General features: G+C 34.3%; 1 long non-coding RNA gene across 1 annotated transcript in view; it reads left to right on the plus strand.

The window, feature by feature from the left end:
* Nucleotides 1-591: 591 nt before the first annotated feature.
* LOC144297008 (uncharacterized) overlaps nucleotides 592-17116 on the plus strand; it is a 91465-nt gene continuing 74940 nt past the window's right edge. Inside the window, exon 1 of the long non-coding RNA XR_013364017.1 lies at nucleotides 592-723. This is a non-coding gene — a long non-coding RNA (uncharacterized LOC144297008). The remainder of the gene's footprint in view (nucleotides 724-17116) is intronic.

Below are 17116 nucleotides of genomic sequence, written 5' to 3' on the forward strand. Positions count from 1 at the left end.
GTAGGTTAAGCAGCTGACTCTTGGTTTTAGCTCAGGTTATGATCTCAGAGTCCTGAGATCAAGCCCTGAGTCAGGGTCCACACTCAGCAGGGAGTCTGCTTGAGATTCTCTTTCCCTCTCCCTCATTAAAAAAAAAAAAAAAAAAAAAAGGCAGGGATATTGTTGGGAGAAAGGTCCAAGGAAGACTAACTATATATGGCCCAGCTCAAGAGATTTTGTGAGCATTGGGGGTGGGGAGGTCAAAAGAAGTCAAATGGTGACTTCATCTGGAAACTTCCCCTCTCTATCACCTCTTAACCTATGTGTTATGAATGACTAATTAGTTTATTATTATTTACTTACTCATAAGTGTTTATTTCTGTGGGTACTCTTTGCTTTTTCTATTTGGCTTAGCCAAACACGCATAGATATATTTACCTGCAAAAGTATACATATTTTTCTGACAATAAATTGTAAGGTCCTTATGGAAAGGAACCATATCTTTCCTCAACTTTTCCTACAAAATGCAGCTTAGTGTTTTGTGTAATATTTATTGGTCAAAGATTTACTATCTGGTGGATTAGTGAATGATTGATTCCTCCTCTGGAATGTCACATCTATTTGCTCTTTTTCCAGTGGCATTCTGATATGCAGGTGGAGCCCATCTTCTGTCCCTGCTAGAACTGAGATGTCCTAGGAAGGTGACTTGAGCCCAGAAAATGTCCTCTACACCTACATAGAAAGGTAAGGGGAATATGAGTGAAACTGTGCTCAATAAAGCTTCAGAAGGGAAACTGCTTATCTAGATAAGGGAAACCTCAGCAGTTCCTGGGGGTTCTAAATATAATAGTCTGGCTCTCACTACAGTAGTATTTGGTATGAAGAGGTAGTTCACAGAAGAGGGAAAAAGTTACTAGATGTAAGATCTATGAGACACGTTTTAAGAACTCAACTGGAGAAGGAAAAACAATACTTTAAGAAAAATAGACATTTTTCATAAAACATTTAATCTTAACAATGAACTTTAGGTAAAGTAAAACAGTTTGACACGCATTTAAAATTTTGGTAAATTTATTTCTTACATGTTTGAAAATGCAAGTAGTTCTGCTCGATTCCCTGACCAGTGATCAACTTAACCCTGAGCAGTCAAGTTGAAAATTAAGCTGCAGTGCTAGATAAGAGCCATGTTCAGAGTCTAGCTGGAACAGAGTAAATGCATGAAACCTAAGGCAAGAGCAGCTAAGAGGTAGGCTAGTAGTGATATCTTTTAGCTGATTAGACTAAATATTTGGAGAAGTCTAGGAAAATTACCTTGTTTTCCAGATGCAAGGCAAACTTCTAGAGGTAAAATAGAAGGACAGATCAAAGGTATATCACTGTAAGTAAGTAAGTAGAGCAATGCATAGAAAGCCCTAGTAACCTGACTTCTAGTTTCCACAGGACAGTTGCCACATCCTGTGTCCCTCTTTGGGCATTTCATTCAAACAGGGGTCTCTGCTGGATAATTTACAAGTTCTTGTTTGATAAATGAGAACTCTAGATGTATAAAATATCTAACACCTTACCACTAATCAAGGCAGTGGCATCAAACTGTGTTAGTGGTCATTGCATTCTTCATAGATATACACTGGCAGCTTTTTTTTTTTCTAATAATAACTTTTAATACAAAAGTCTTAACCAAAGAGTCTCAGAAGCACCGATGTAAAAAATAGTTATGTAAGTATAGAAAGAAAGAAATAAAGCAAAACAAAACAAAAGGGAAAAAGGGGAACAATCTAAACATCTATCAAGAGGGGTTTCATTAGGGAACCCTGGGTGGCTCGGTGGTTTAGCGCCTGCCTTCGGCCCAGGTTGCGATCCTGGAGTCCCTGGATCGTGTCCCACGTTGGGCTTCCTGCATGGAGCCTGCTTCTCCCACTGCCTGTGTCTCTGCCTCTCTGTGTCTCTCATGAATAAATAAATAAAATCTTAAAAAAAATTATAAAGAAAAAAAAAGAGGGGGTTTCATTACACAAACCAACATACTCAAATCATGGAATACTATGGATTCACTTCAAAGGGTGAAATATTTCTATCATGCTGACATGGAAAGGTGTTCACAATATATTTTAAATTCAAAAGCATGGATTTAGGAACAACATATACATGTAACAAATTTATTTATATATATACATATTAAATCATATAAATGACTGAAGATAAACCAATGGGTAGATTTAATGAGGTAGATAATTGACTCAATATAAAATAAGTGATATTTGTAGATGTCAGAAATTAAAATGGGTCATCTTGGGATAAAAGCCATTGTTTATTGCTTAATTGGTTTTTTTAGAGAGAATAGGGATAATCAATTACGAGGGATTTTTCAAGGCTTCACTGGATATTCACTACAGCACTAACCAAACTATAACTCTGTGAAATGAAAAATTCACTATTCAAGAGGAGACTTAAGCCTGAGTACTTGGCCTTAGTAGTTGTTATCTGAAACTAATGTGCTTGGAAATTCCAAGTACTGGCCTGCTTTTTGAAAGAAATTATTATTTTTAGAGTTATTATATCATTCCTACTAAAATAAAGAAATATATAATAGGCATCATTTGTGTTTCCTCCTAACTGGTAAATAGAGTGCCATGAATCCCTCATATCAGTCACTCTCAATGTGATTTTTGAAGCATTTCTAGCACCTTTTCTTCCCCTCTAGAAACCTGAAGAAATGTACTAGTTTTTAAAGTATGGTTTCTCTGTCTTTAATAATGGAGATGAAGTACCTACACTGAGTCCTCAGATGTATTTAATAAACTTGCTGCCTCTCCTTGAAGGTGAATGTCTTCAATTTTTAAAAGTTATTTTGTACAATAAACATATTTTCCTACGTAGCAGACATACTTACCATTTCCCAGTATTTATTAATATTTCATATTACTTCAGTGATGAGAAAGACAATGCAATATGGCCAATATTTGGGAGTCAGGAACCCATTTTTAATGCTCACTCTAGACCCACCATCAAATCTCAGTTCTACCCTTTGAGATATCAATGATTTGAGCTTTTAGCATGAGATAGAGCCTATGTGACAACACTGTACAGTTCATAATTCTACGGTAGTATTGCAGAAGTCAGTGTTTTCTCATCAGGCAGCTATGTCTAGATTGACCACTGTAATTCACACTTACCTCCCTTCCCCCTAATCTTGACACCCCAACCCCAAACTCATCCCTTTCTGTAAATCAAGATGTTATTACAAGATAAATGAAGATAAATGACCTTATTTTACTAAAATATTTACTAAATTTTACTTATTTATTAAAAGTATTTCTCTTACCCTTCTCTCTCTTCTCTTCAGCTCATCATCGACTCTCTGTTCCACAAATTGATTATGTGGTTAATGCTTCTTTTTCAGAAGCATTTTTGCAGGTGGGCTGGAGAACTTTCATGATCTATTAAAAGTTAATGCTGCCAGAGAGGGCGAAAACTCTAGTTAGTTTTCAGAAACTTTGGTCCCTGGGGGAGGATTTAAGTTTTGTGACTCTAATTATTTTAGAAAGTCAATTTTTCAAGTGACTAGATGGAATAGTCCCTGGGGAAGTATTTGAAAACCTGTGCTTTCACTTCAATCTATTAGCGACCTAGTCAGTACATTTTTGTCATTTCCATGACCTATAAAATGAGACTGGGAATCTTACCTTATTCTAAGAAATAAATAAAATAACAGACTTGGGAATTGCCCTGAAAGTAAAGATATTCAAATAATACAACTATTACTTTCATTTTATAACTACTCTAGGATGTATATCACTCTATACTCATATCTCATATATCTAAAGAAGCATGGTGTGAAGCACTAGTGTGATATTTTACATATATAAAATTAAGTTTGTAATACTGTTTGGATGAACAGAACATTTGTAATAAAAAATTACAGAGAACAGTTGTACTCTTATCTCAGTTTTAGTCTCCAAAATGTTCATCTATTTTGTTTGTTCATAAAATATGAAAACAAATCATCCAGATCAATAATCATAAATCATAATATTTAAAACTCATTTTATTATCAGGAAACCATCAATTAAACTAGGTTGACAGGAAAGATTTAAGTTGAATCAGACCCAACATGAGTTTATCCAATATTAATGGACTTCTAGTAGGTTCAATTTGCAATATCACATGTGTATGTGTGTATGTTGAGTTTTAAAATATCATTGGATTAACTTAAAAAAAAAACCTTGAATCATATTTCTACAAGATGCACATCGCATTTCTATGGAACTACCAGATTCTGAGTAAAACAAAATTTGAGTCTTCTTGGGAAGTTTACTGTCCAACTTTTAGACAAAAACAAGTGGAGGATTTGTTCTAATTAGAACATCTAGGGAAACCCTATTCCTGTCATAAATACCTGTCTTAGATTAAAATATATCCCATCTATCTGTTAATCATTCAGAAAGGGAGTTAGGAGTTTTCACTTAGCTCACTATTGAGGCCATGATGCATGGCCGTGAGGCATCTGAGATGGGGAGAAGGAAGTAATTGTTCTACAGATCCGGGGGCAACAGGCCAATTTTCCTTTAGGTCTCTCCTAACTTGTCCGAGGAAAAATTAAGAGATTGATTCTTGCTTAGGCAATCTATTCAAACCAAACTGTTACCCAACATTCATTAAGCAGATTCTCTCTTTCCTGGGAAAGCCTATGGTAAATAGCATAACATTTCTACCTTATTGCTGAGAGAGTCAGAGAGCTGGGTATAGGGGAAGAAGGAAATTTGCTAATCGATAAATACATTTCTGCTTCACTTCACCTGACCCAAGTTAAACTTTCAGGCAAGTTACAACCTAAGAGGTGTTCAGGAATAATAACTAACTTCATTAGGTTGAAATATCTCAATACCTGGATATGAAGTACTCCGTCTTTGGGGGTCCTTAACTGAAGAATTTCAAGTGCCACAGAAAATAGTTTCTTTCTTATCCTGATACTGGCAATGTGTTGGAGACAACCCAGATGTGGCATTTATGGGCCTAGTATTTATATATGTCTAGATTTATATGGGTTTCAGATTGAAGGAAAACCATGAAATGAAGATATGATTTTTACCCTAGAGATTTGGGTCTTATAGGAAGGAACCTCTTCAGTTGAATAATCCCTTGGTTCACCAAAGAGAGATCGACTACATGAACCACCTATTTGTGATATTTCCCTCATATGCTGGGGTCTCTCAACATGGTGTGTTTGCCTTTAGGTTTTAATCTAGAATGGATACCCTAGGGACACAAAAGCTCCCCACTGATACTCTAGAAATATGCAATGAGGTTTCCCTTCACTGGGATTGTGTTCATGGGGTGATAGTTTTTTTCAGAATCATGTACAATAGAGCCAGCACAGCTAATCAATGAGCCAAGTGTGGTGATGCAATGAGTCAAGTGTGGTGGTTCCTTCCAAGTGTGTAGCTTTTCCATTCTTCAAGAAAAAAAAGATGGAAAGAAAGATTTTTGTGTATGTCAATATTGACTATTTGAGAACAGTTTTGTCCTTGAGAATGTAGACTGTAAACTAGAAACATCAAGTTTATCATTGTAGAGATTATAAAATTGGAGCAATTTTTGGCATTGCCACAGGCAAGAAATTTCTGCATGGATTTGTACCAGCTGTCTTACATGTAACAGAAAGGAGACTTGGTTACACCTCAAATAGAAAACACTCCATTCTCCAATCAGGCACATCTAACCCCGGAACATTATTTTCTGCTGCCATCTTTTTTGTGATTATATTAAATGAATACCAATCACTCTTGCTTGAACAAATGACTGTTTAACCACTTTGACTTTTTTGAATTCTGTTGTTTTCATTTTATAAATTAATAAACATTATATTTTAGAGGACTTTTAGGTTCACTGCAAATTGCATGGAAAATGAAGAGGGTTCTCATATATCTCCAAGTCCCCGTATGCCACTAGCTCCACTACTGTTGATATTCCATACCACAGTGGTACATTTATTTTAATTGATGAATCTACATTGGTACAGCACTACCCAAAGTCCAGTTTACATTAAGGTTCACTCTTAGTGTTGTACATTCCATGGGGAATTGAAATATGTATAATGACATGCATCCACCACTGTAGTATCATACAGATTAGTTTAGCTCCCTCAAAAGTCCTCTGTGTTTTGCTTGTTCATCTCTCCCTCCTCTCTAAGCCTTGGCAGCCACTAAACTTGTTAACTTTTCCAGAATGTTATATGGTTGAAATCACACCATATGTAGCCTTTTCAGATTGGCTTCTTTCACTTAATAATAAGCATCTAAGTTTCCTCCAGGTCTTTTATGGTTTAGTAGCTCATCTCTCTTTAGCAGTGAATAATATTTCTTTTTTCATTTTCCTTTTAGCACTAAAAATTTTTCATTTTCTGGATGTGCTACAGTTTATTTATCCATTCATCTCCTGAAGGACATCCTGGACATATTTGTAATAGTTTCTTTTTCCTTTCCCCTGCCATTAGCACTAGAGGATTTTTCTCTGATTTTCACTATGAGGACCTGATAGAGCTCCTGGAAATAGAACTCACAAAAGTGTGAATCCTTGTCTGATTGGGTCCTCCTGGGGTTTTTAATTCCCAGACTTGTCTACACTGAGCTGTCAGCAATTTGACAATTATAGTTCAGGTTTTCCTATCCCAGCATTGATTCTTGTGGAGCTTTCAGTTCATAGGTTTCTGCTTCAGTAAGCTGTGATTCTCTATACCTACCTGTCTCCTAATTTTTGAGGTAGCAGTTTGCCCTATGACCTTACTTTTCTGACACATCTAAGAGGCCTAAAGAAGGCCTGAATGTTAATTCTCTATTTAAAACCGGGGAGGCTAATCTCATCAGTTGAAGTGATTTTATGCCCTTTAACTCAGCCAAGGCAATCACAGAACTGACTCAAGAAGACATTAAATATGGCTAAATGTCAGCCAGTTCCCTATTTCACATTCTTAACTAATTTTCAATCACTTTATCATCTCTCTGCTAAAATCACCCCCTAGTACTGTCATTGTATGAAGACTATTCAGGCCTGTTTGAAGTATATTCCTTCCACCTTGACTTTTAGAACTCAGGACAGTGGAACAAGACAAAGGGTTCTGATCTCACCATCAGTAGTGAAATCTGCAGCTTTCCTTGATTGGCATTTCTGTTTCTTCTCTTCATTTCTGACGCTGATACTGAGGATTTGCACACTGAAGTACAAGCTTATGATCAGCCTGCCCCCAAATGTGCCTTTCTTTCTCTGTGGTCCTGAAGTTTAAATATCTCTTAGAAGAATATGAGACCTGGTTTTCTAGCAATCAATAAGTAAAATATCCATTACTGTCAAATTTACAAAAATATAAATCTAAGAATGCCCCATACTGGCAGGAAAAATAAAACCTGGCATTATTTCAGACTCTTTAGATCCTAGTCTAAGTCCCAAAGGAAGATTTATTCTAAAGAAATATTGTATCCTTTGGAATCCAAGAAGAGAGATAAATATAAGTGGAATTGAAGAAGGAACTAGAAAAAGAAATCAACAAGCTATTCATCAATGCTTATCGAGTCTGCGTCATCTCTTTTCCTGTAGGTTGCTTTTCTCTGCTTTTCCAGTCACCCTGCAGAGATTGCTTGGCAGTTGTTGCAGTTGGAGGGTGATAATTAATCACGCGCCTTTCCCCCTATGGGTTCTGAACCAATTTTAGAGATGTAGGAATCAGACAGATGAAGACAAAAATATCAGCCTTATTCCTAGGAAGACTGGATTGGAGGATGTGGGTTGGATTTAAGGCCAAATGGGCTCCTGCAACTTTCCCTCCTAAATTAAGTCCTCTCCAAAATACAAGTCTCACCCTTGCAGGGACAAAGTCTCTCCAGGAAATGTACACCATGGAGGGATAAGACAAAGCAAACAAATTCTGGGGATAGGAGCCATTTGCGTGCAAGGTTTTACTTCTACTACAAAATCAAAAACAAAAACAAAACACCCAAAGAACTAAGGAATGATGAAGGTCAGAGCATCACTATCTATCCATTTAGATAAATCAGTTATGAGTAGGGTGGAAGGAGAGGGACCGAACTACTCTGGGAAAAAGCAACTGTTGAGAACAAAAGGGCATTCATTTCTTCTCAAGTAAATCATTTTAAAATTCCTGGTGAAAAAATTATAGTGACAGTATAGGTCAGGTGTCTTCAGTAGATTCAGTCAGTGGTAACCAAGATAGGTCCTGTACAGGGTAAACTGGGCAGCCAGAAACTTTCCCCATTGGACTTGGGGGCAGGACCACAGAGAAAAGCAAAAGTTGGAGCTTGGCAGATACCTTAAAAATAATCATTTAATACATGCTTCCAGTAGCTACAAAGGAGTGAAGCCCTTCTTAGGTAGCTTATTATTTTCATGTCATTTCTAACTTGCAAGGAAGCTACAAGAATAGTACAAGGAACTCCCAGATTCGTCAATAGTTTACATATTGTCTCAGTTGCTTTATAATTTTCTTTCTTCATGTCTATCTTTCAGCATTTTTAAACTTTGAGAGCCATTTGGAGATGCCATAAACTTTTATCCCTAATTATCTTAGTGTGTTTTTCCTTAAAAAATTGACATTCTCTAAAATAACTGGAGTATAGTTATCATAATCAGGAAATTTAACAGTAATACTTTACTATCATCTACTCCAGAGTCCATGTTCAGTTTTGTTCAATTGTCCCAGAAATGTCCTTTTTGGCATTTTTGTTTCTTCAAAGAATTCCAATCAGGATCATAGATTACATGTAATTATCAAATCTCTTTAGTCTACTTTATCGTGGAATAGTTCTTCAGCCTTTCTTTGTCTCTATGACCTCAATATTTTTGAAACGTACAGGACACTGTGGCATGTCTCTGATCATTGTCTGATGTTTCCTTAGAATCAGATTATGTTTTTTTTATTTGATCAAGGATATCACTGAAGTAAGGCTTAAGGTTCTTCTCCATGCATCATGTAAGGAGGCTTATGATGTCAATTTCTCCCAATTTTGATTATATTAGTTTTGATTTCTTAGTGAAATGGTTATTGTCAGGCTTCTCCATTATAAATTTCCTATTTTCTCATCTTTATTAATAAATGATATGTATGGAGATACTTTGAGATGATGCAAGTTTCCTTTGTGTAATCAAATTTTCACTCACTAGTTTTATCATCCACTGATGATTTTCCAACTTTATTGGATATTAGGTATTTGTTAATATTCATTCCACTGTAAAGAAGAGATTTCTCTTCTTCCTAGTTATTTACTTATTTACCTTATTTATATATTTGGGTTAATTAATAACTTCTTATTCTATTAAAGGATTTATATTTTTGCAGCTATTATTTATCTTCATGTTCAAATTCCTCAGAATCTGGCCAGTGAGAATCCCTTCTGTATCCCTTTACGATAGCCTCATCATTTTTTGTGTGTGTGTGCACTTCTTTACCTTCTGCTGTAACAGAATGTTCCAGACTCAATTCATATTTCTCCTGCCTCAATCCTTCAAGTAGTTTTGGTTCCTTTTAATAGAGAATGGTATTTAGAAACTAAATGGTATTTGGGTATGCTCATTGAAACTGGTATGTCATCTATTCTAGATAGAACTAAGAAAAAGATAAATATAGAAAGTTGTTCTTTGTTGTCTGATTGCTGTGGCTAGGACTTCTAGTACTATGTTAAATAACAGTGGTGACACTGGATATCCCTGTCTTGTTCCTGACTGTAGAGGGATGGTCTCAGTTTTTCCCCATTAGCTGTGGGTTTTTCACATATGACCTTTATTATGTTGAGGTATGTTCCCTCTAAATCTACTTTGTTAGAAGTTGCGAGATATATATACACATATCAATATATATATCAATATTACTCAGCCATATAAAGAATGAAATCTTGCCATTTGCAACAACATGGATGGCGCTAGAGTGTGTTATGCTAAGTGAGAAGAGTCAGTCAGAGAAAGACAAATACCAAATGATTTCACCTGTATGTAGAATTTCAGAAACAAAACAAATGATCAAAGGGAAAAAAGAGAGAGAGGCAAGCCAAGAAATAGACTCTTAACTATAGAGAACAGAGTGATGGTTACCAGAGGGGAGGTGGGTGGGGAGATGGGTTAAATAGGTAGTGGGGATGACGAAGCACGCTTATTGTGATGCAGGGAAGTGTTGACTCACTAAATTGTACACCTGAAACTAATATTATACTGTATGTTAACTAACTGGAATTTAAATTAAAACTAAGAAAAGGTGTTTTTCTACACATTTTTATATAATTCTATATTTGATATATTAGAAATCATGACTACATACTGATAAAATTCCACTCCCAAACCACAGAGTTTAGTATTTCATTATTTGCCCTTCTATATTTGTGTAGAATATCATTGTAAACACTAAAACTTAAACTGGAGTCCATATTATTGCCAGTTCTTTTTTGTATCTGGAAATGTTTACATACAGTAAAATGCACAAATTTTATGTGTCCAATTTGATTGGTTTTGACACATGAGCACACTTGTGAAACCCACATCCTATCAAGATATAGAATATTTTCTTTGCCCTAAAAAGTTTCCTCATCCTCCTTTCTGATTTTTTTTTTCCCACCACATATTAATTTTGCCTATTCGGGAACTTCATGCAGATGAAATTGCAGTTTGTACTCTTTGGATTTGACTTCATTTTGCTCAATCTATCCATAAAATTTAAACTTGTGCTTATGCATATTAGGGTAGTAGTTCATTATGTTTTATAGCGACTAATATTTCACTGCATGGATATACCATATTTTAAAAATTCTTCCCAATATTTGGGTAGTTTTCTGTAAGGCTGATATAAAGCATATGTTTTCGTTTGGGAGGTGCAGGGTGGGGAGGTGTGCACACTTTGGAGTAGAATTGCTGAGTCATATATATTTAAGTTTATTAGAAATTGCCAAAATAAAAAAAAATGTCAAATATTTCTCCAAAATTATTTTAACATTTTATGTTCCTACTGGCAGTGCATGAGAGTTGCTTTACAATCTCATTTCTTGATATTGTCAGTATTTTTAATTTTAGCTCTTCCAGTATGTCTTATGGACATCGTGGGGTAATTTCATCGTGGGGTAATTTTTATTTCCCTGCTGATTGATATTAAGTATTTTTATGTACTTACTAAATTACATTCAAATATTTTCTTTTGTGAACTGGGTATTCAATGCTTTAGCTTAAAAAAAAAGAAACATAAAACCTTCCCATTACATATGAGTTCTAAATATAAATCCTTTGTCAGATTTATGTCGTGTAAATATTTTCTCCCAATCCATGCCTTGTTTATTTACATTCTTAATGGTGTCCTTTGATAGACAGATGTTTGTAATTTGTTTATTGTTTTTATTTTATGGTTACTGCTTTTTCTGTGTCCGTCCAAAAAAAAAAAAAAAACTTTTGCTTATCTCCGCATCATAAGGATAATGTCCTACATTTTATTGTGGAAGCATTAAATATTTACCTTCTAAGTTTAGACATGTAAGTCATCTAGACAATGTTTGAACACACTGTGAGGTAAGGATTGGGGGGGTCTTTTTATTCTATATTGTGAAAGTGTGCCAATACCATTTGTTAAAAGACTTTAATTTCCTCCATTGAATTGCTTTGGGGATTTAGGCAAAAATCATTTGGTTACATGTAGGTGGGTCTATTTCTGGGCTCTTTATTCTGTTCCCTTTGTTCTACTATCCTATGCCAGTATTGTACTGACTTGATTAATGAAGTTTTATAGTAATTCTTAAAGTCAGGTAGTATAAAGTCTCTAATTACATTCTTTTTAAAAAATATTATTTTGGCTGTTCTAAGCCCATTAAGTTTCAATAAGAAAGTTTTAGAAATAGCTTGTTCATTTCTATGTTCTAAAATGTCGCTGGGTTTATGTTTACCGGTACAATGAATTTATAAGTAAGTTTGGGGAGAAATGATATCTTAGAAATACTTATTCATTTGATAAATAGTATAACTTCATTTGCCATTTTGCTTTGTTTTTTTGAGTATAGTTGACACAATGTTACATTAGTTTTGGGTGTACAATATAATATTTCTACACGTTTCTACATTATGCTATATTCACAAGTGTAGCTACCGTCTGTCACCGTACAGCACTATTGCAAAACAAATGAATAAACAAACAAACAAAAAGCAGAAGCAGATCCATAAATACAGAGAACAAACCTGCTGCTAGGGTGAGGAGTGGGGGGGGGGGGGGGCAAAACGGGTGAAAGGGAGTAGGAGATACAGACTTCCACTTTTGTTTTTTGTTTTTTTTGTTTTTTTTAAATTTTTATTTATTTATGATAGTCACAGGGAGAGAGAGAGAGAGAGAGAGAGGCAGAGACATAGTCAGAGGGAGAAGCAGGCTCCATGCACCGGGAGCCCGATGTGGGACTCGATCCCGGGTCTACCAGGATCGCGCCCTGGGCCAAAGGCAGGCGCCAAACCGCTGCGCCACCCAGGGATCCCCTAGACTTCCACTTTTGGAATGAATAATCACAAGAATCAAAGGCACAGCCTAGGAAATATAGTCTCCATTTCTGCAGTGTTTTGTACTTTTCAATGCAGACATCTTTCACTTTTTCTTGAATGTATTCCTGTGTATTTTATAGTTTTAGTGATATCCTTAATGGGAATTTTTACTTCATTTTTAGTTGTTTCCTGCTATCATACTGAAATGCAATGAAGTTTAATTCAATTCTTGTAATCTGTAAACTTGACAGATGTACTTAGTAGATTCAATAGCTGCTTTGTAGATTTCTTAGATCAGGAGTTGACAAAATATGGCATATATAACAAATCTGGCTCACTGATTTTGTAAATAAAGTTTTATTGGAACATGGACATACTCATTCACTTACATACTTTCTATGTTATCTGCACAAGAGTTAAGTGCAATAGAACCCATGAGGCCTGGACAACACACAATATTTACTATCCGGCTCTTTATAGAAAATATCTATTAACCCATGCCTAAGATTTCCCTACATATTTATTTATTTATTTATTTATTTATTTATTTATTTATTTTTCCCTACATATTTAATAACAGCTTTTGTGAACAGAGAAAATTTTACTCCTTCCTTTCCAAGTTTTATGTCTTCTATTCATTTTAATTTTAATTTTTTTCCTAGTTACATTCACTTTGACATCCCTCTCAGGACAATACTGAATGTTAAGTAATGAAATGGTGATCTTTGCTTTGGCGCTGTTCTAAAAACAATGTTTTGAGTATTTCATCATTAATATGACATTAGCTATAGGTTTGTCATGACTATTCTTTTTGTCATGAATAGACTGGGAAATTTCTCTTTTATTTTGAATTTTCTGGGAATTTTATAAAAATACTTTTTTTTTTAACTAATTAAAAAAATTTTGTCATGAATAGACTGGGAAATTTCTCTTTTATTTTGAATTTTCTGAGAATTTTATAAAAATACTTTTTTTTTCTTGTGGTAGCATCTGTTTTATTTTATTTTATTTTTTTGTAAATTTATTTTTTATTGGTGTTCAATATGCCAACATATAGAATAACACCCAGTGCTCATCCCATCAAGTGCCCCTCTCAGCACCCGTCACCCAGTCACTCCCACCCCCTGCCCACCTCCCCTTCCACCACCCCTAGTTCGTTTCTCAGAGTTAGGAGTCTCTCATGTTCTGTCTCCCTTTCTGATATTTCCCACTCATTTTTTTCTCCTTTCCCCCTTATTCCCTGTCACTGTTTTTTATATTCCCCAAACGAATGAGACCATATATGTTTGTCCTTCTCCGATTGACTTACTTCACTCAGCATAATACCCTCCAGTTCCATCCACGTCGAAGCAAATGGTGGAAATTTGTCGTTTCTAATGGCTGAGGAATATTCCAATGTATTCCATTGTATACATGCCTGGTGGCTCAGTGGTTGAGTCCCTGCCTTTGGCTCAAGGAGCCATCCCAGGTCCGGGGATCAAGTCCAGCATAGGGCTCCCTGTAAGGAGTCTGCTTTTTCCTCTTTCTACGTTTCTGCCTCTCTCTCTGTATCTCTCATGAATGAATAAATAAAATCTTTAAAAAATATATTATTTTTTTGTTGCTTTTTCACCAAATTTTTTCCTTAACTGTTGATAATATTATATTTATTTTCCTCCTTTATTCTGGTAATACAATATATTTTCTTAATTCAATGTTTGGAAGTTAAAACAGCTTTGAATTCCTGAATAAATCCTAGTTGATGTAACATATTACTTGATTGTTAGTATTTTTTTGAGAATTTTTGCATTATGTAAAAGACATACTTTTTTATTATTCTTTTCTTATCATTACTTGTTTTTTTTTGTACTTGAGTTATGCCTGTCTTATAAAACAAGGCATTAGTTGTAGATGTCCATAATTCTGTGTTTTGTTTTTTTTTTATTCAGATTGATAATCTTTCCCTTACAATTGGGAGTTTTAAATTCATTAACATATAATGTAATTATTGATTCATTTAGATGTAGAACTATTATTTTGTTGCTTATCTTTTATTTATTCCATCTGCTCACACAAAAAAGGCATCTGTTCAATTTTTTTAATCATCTAGTCCTCCTTTTTTGTCATCTTATAAATCTAATGTTAATTAGTATTCCATAGTAATTTCTCTTTTGGATTTTCAATCTTACCTCTGTTTTATATTTTGTTGGTTGCTCTAGGGATTGCAATACACATTCTTAACTTTTCATGATGAACCTAAGAGTTGATATTCACAGATATTGAGTTCACAAGAAATATAAGAATCTAGCTATTGTATAGTTTGCTTTAACCCCATACTTTGTGATATTGTCAAATATATTACTATAATATATTAGAAGCCCCATGATGATTGTTAGAATTTTTATCTTAGATAGCCACTCCATTAGGCTTTTAAAGAAATTAAGAAGAAAAATATAGTTTTTATATTTACTCATAAATTATTTTTAGTATTTTTTATTCCATCATGCACATCAAGTTTCCATAGAATGTGTATCCTCTTCAGCAACAATAACAGTCTTTCATACTTTCCTCACTACAGACCTGTTAAGTAAAAAATTCTTTCAATTTTCTATCTGAAAAATGTCTTAAATTTTCCATGTTAGTTTAAGGATATTTTCACTGCATATAAAAGTCTTGTTATAATCCCTGCTTCACATATCATTTTATTGATGACATTCTGTTATCTTCTGACCTATATTATTTCTCATAGAAGATCTGCCATTTGCATGGTTCCCCCCCCCCCCCCCATGCAATGTACCATTTCTGCTTTCAAAATTTTGCCTTAATCTTTGGGTTTTAGCTGTTTGACAATGGGCTTAGTAAAGATTTTGTCTTAATCTTTGGGTTTTAGCTGTTTGATAATGGGCTTAGTAGTTGACAAATATACATAAGGATATTTTTCTTTATATTTATACTTCTTAGATTTATAAGTTGGTATTTTTCTTAGTAAACTTGGGCAACTTTTCAGCCTACTTCAAGTATATTTTCTATTCCCTTTTTTTCTTGACTCTAATAACACATATGTTAGACTGCATAATACTATCCTACATATTAATGATACTTTGTTTTCAATGTTTTTTTTGTTTGGTTCTTCAGAGTGAGTAATGTCCATCGATCAGTCTTTAAGTTTAGTGACTGTTTCTTCTCCTGTATCTTATCCTTTACTTCCTCCACATACATATACATACTCATATATGACTCAGTTTATGAAGTTGGTTTTTAGTAAACATGAATTTCTGGGAGATAGTGTAGCTTAGTACAAAGATCATCACCAAAAAAACAAAAAACAAAAAACAAAAACAAAAACAAAAAAAACAAAGACCATCATCTATGAAGATTAAAACAAACAAATAATAACAACAATAACAGACATCTGAATCCTGAATCTGCTACTGACTACAGTATAATCTTAGGTTAGTTTTACTTAGACTTTTGAATATAAATTTCCTCATCTATGGAGTTTAGACAGTAATCTTTATTACACAGGATGGTTGTGAGAATTAAATAAAGAAATATGGGCAGAACTAGAGATGTACTTTACCAGGCACAATGCATTACACATAATAGATCTATAAGGAATAATTATTGTTTCTTCATTCATGACTAAAAATTGTCTAGACCAGTACTCAGCAATTTTTTTTTCTATAAAGGGCCAGATACTGAATAATTTACGCTTTGTGAGCAATACCATCTTTGTCATAGCTACTCTGCCATTATAGCCACAAAGTAGCCATAAACAGTATGTGAAGGAATGAGCATATCTTTGTTCATTAAACTTTATGTACAAATCTGGTAGCAAACCAAATTTGGCCTGTAGGAATTATAGTTTTCAGACCTCTGGACTAGATTAAGAAATATGAATGGGTTTTTTGCTTACACAGTATGTCTATGTTTTAGAGTCCTCAGGCTTTAAAAAATACATGTTCCATCTCTTGTCTTCATGTTTCATATATCTGATCAAAACAAAATTTCTGGTGTGCTTAAAATCTAACTTCCTTGGTAAAAGTATAATTTCATTGTATCACCTTCAGCAATATTATAGGACAGAATTTTCTAAAGTAACATAAGGCCTGTTTTTCTTGTCTTACAAATAGTAATGTTTTGGTTGGATTCTTCTCTTTCTAGACTTGGTGTCAAATTCATTGACAAATGGAAATCCCTGAGGTTGAATGATACTCTCTGTTCTACTGTATGCCCAGTCTTCAACCTGGATCTAGTGGGATTGTCATTGATAATAACTTTTCTTCTTTGTTCTTTAAATGCAGGCTAGTATGATATAAAGGAACTGTAAAGGGGAAAATGTACTGGCTTAGAAGTCAGAATTGTGCTCTAACTCAGGGTTTGTCCCCACCTTAGTGATATGTTAATTGAAATGTTTAAGAATGAATATATCAAAGTCTACTTTTTATGAGGTTGCCATCAGTTTTAACCTTTTTCTCCAAACCTGTTATCCTTCTGAATTTATTATCATTCTCAAAATCATTATTTTTTGGTTATTCTTACTTCCCTATTTTTTTTCCTCGCCAAATGGTTATAAATTCTTATTTTTGCAGCATTTGTTAGTTGATAAAGTTTTTTCATGTGCATTATTTAATTTGATTTTCACAACCACTAGTAT

Source organism: Canis aureus, chromosome 25 (genome assembly GCF_053574225.1).
Source record: "Canis aureus isolate CA01 chromosome 25, VMU_Caureus_v.1.0, whole genome shotgun sequence".
Classification (NCBI taxonomy): Eukaryota; Metazoa; Chordata; class Mammalia; order Carnivora; family Canidae; genus Canis; species Canis aureus.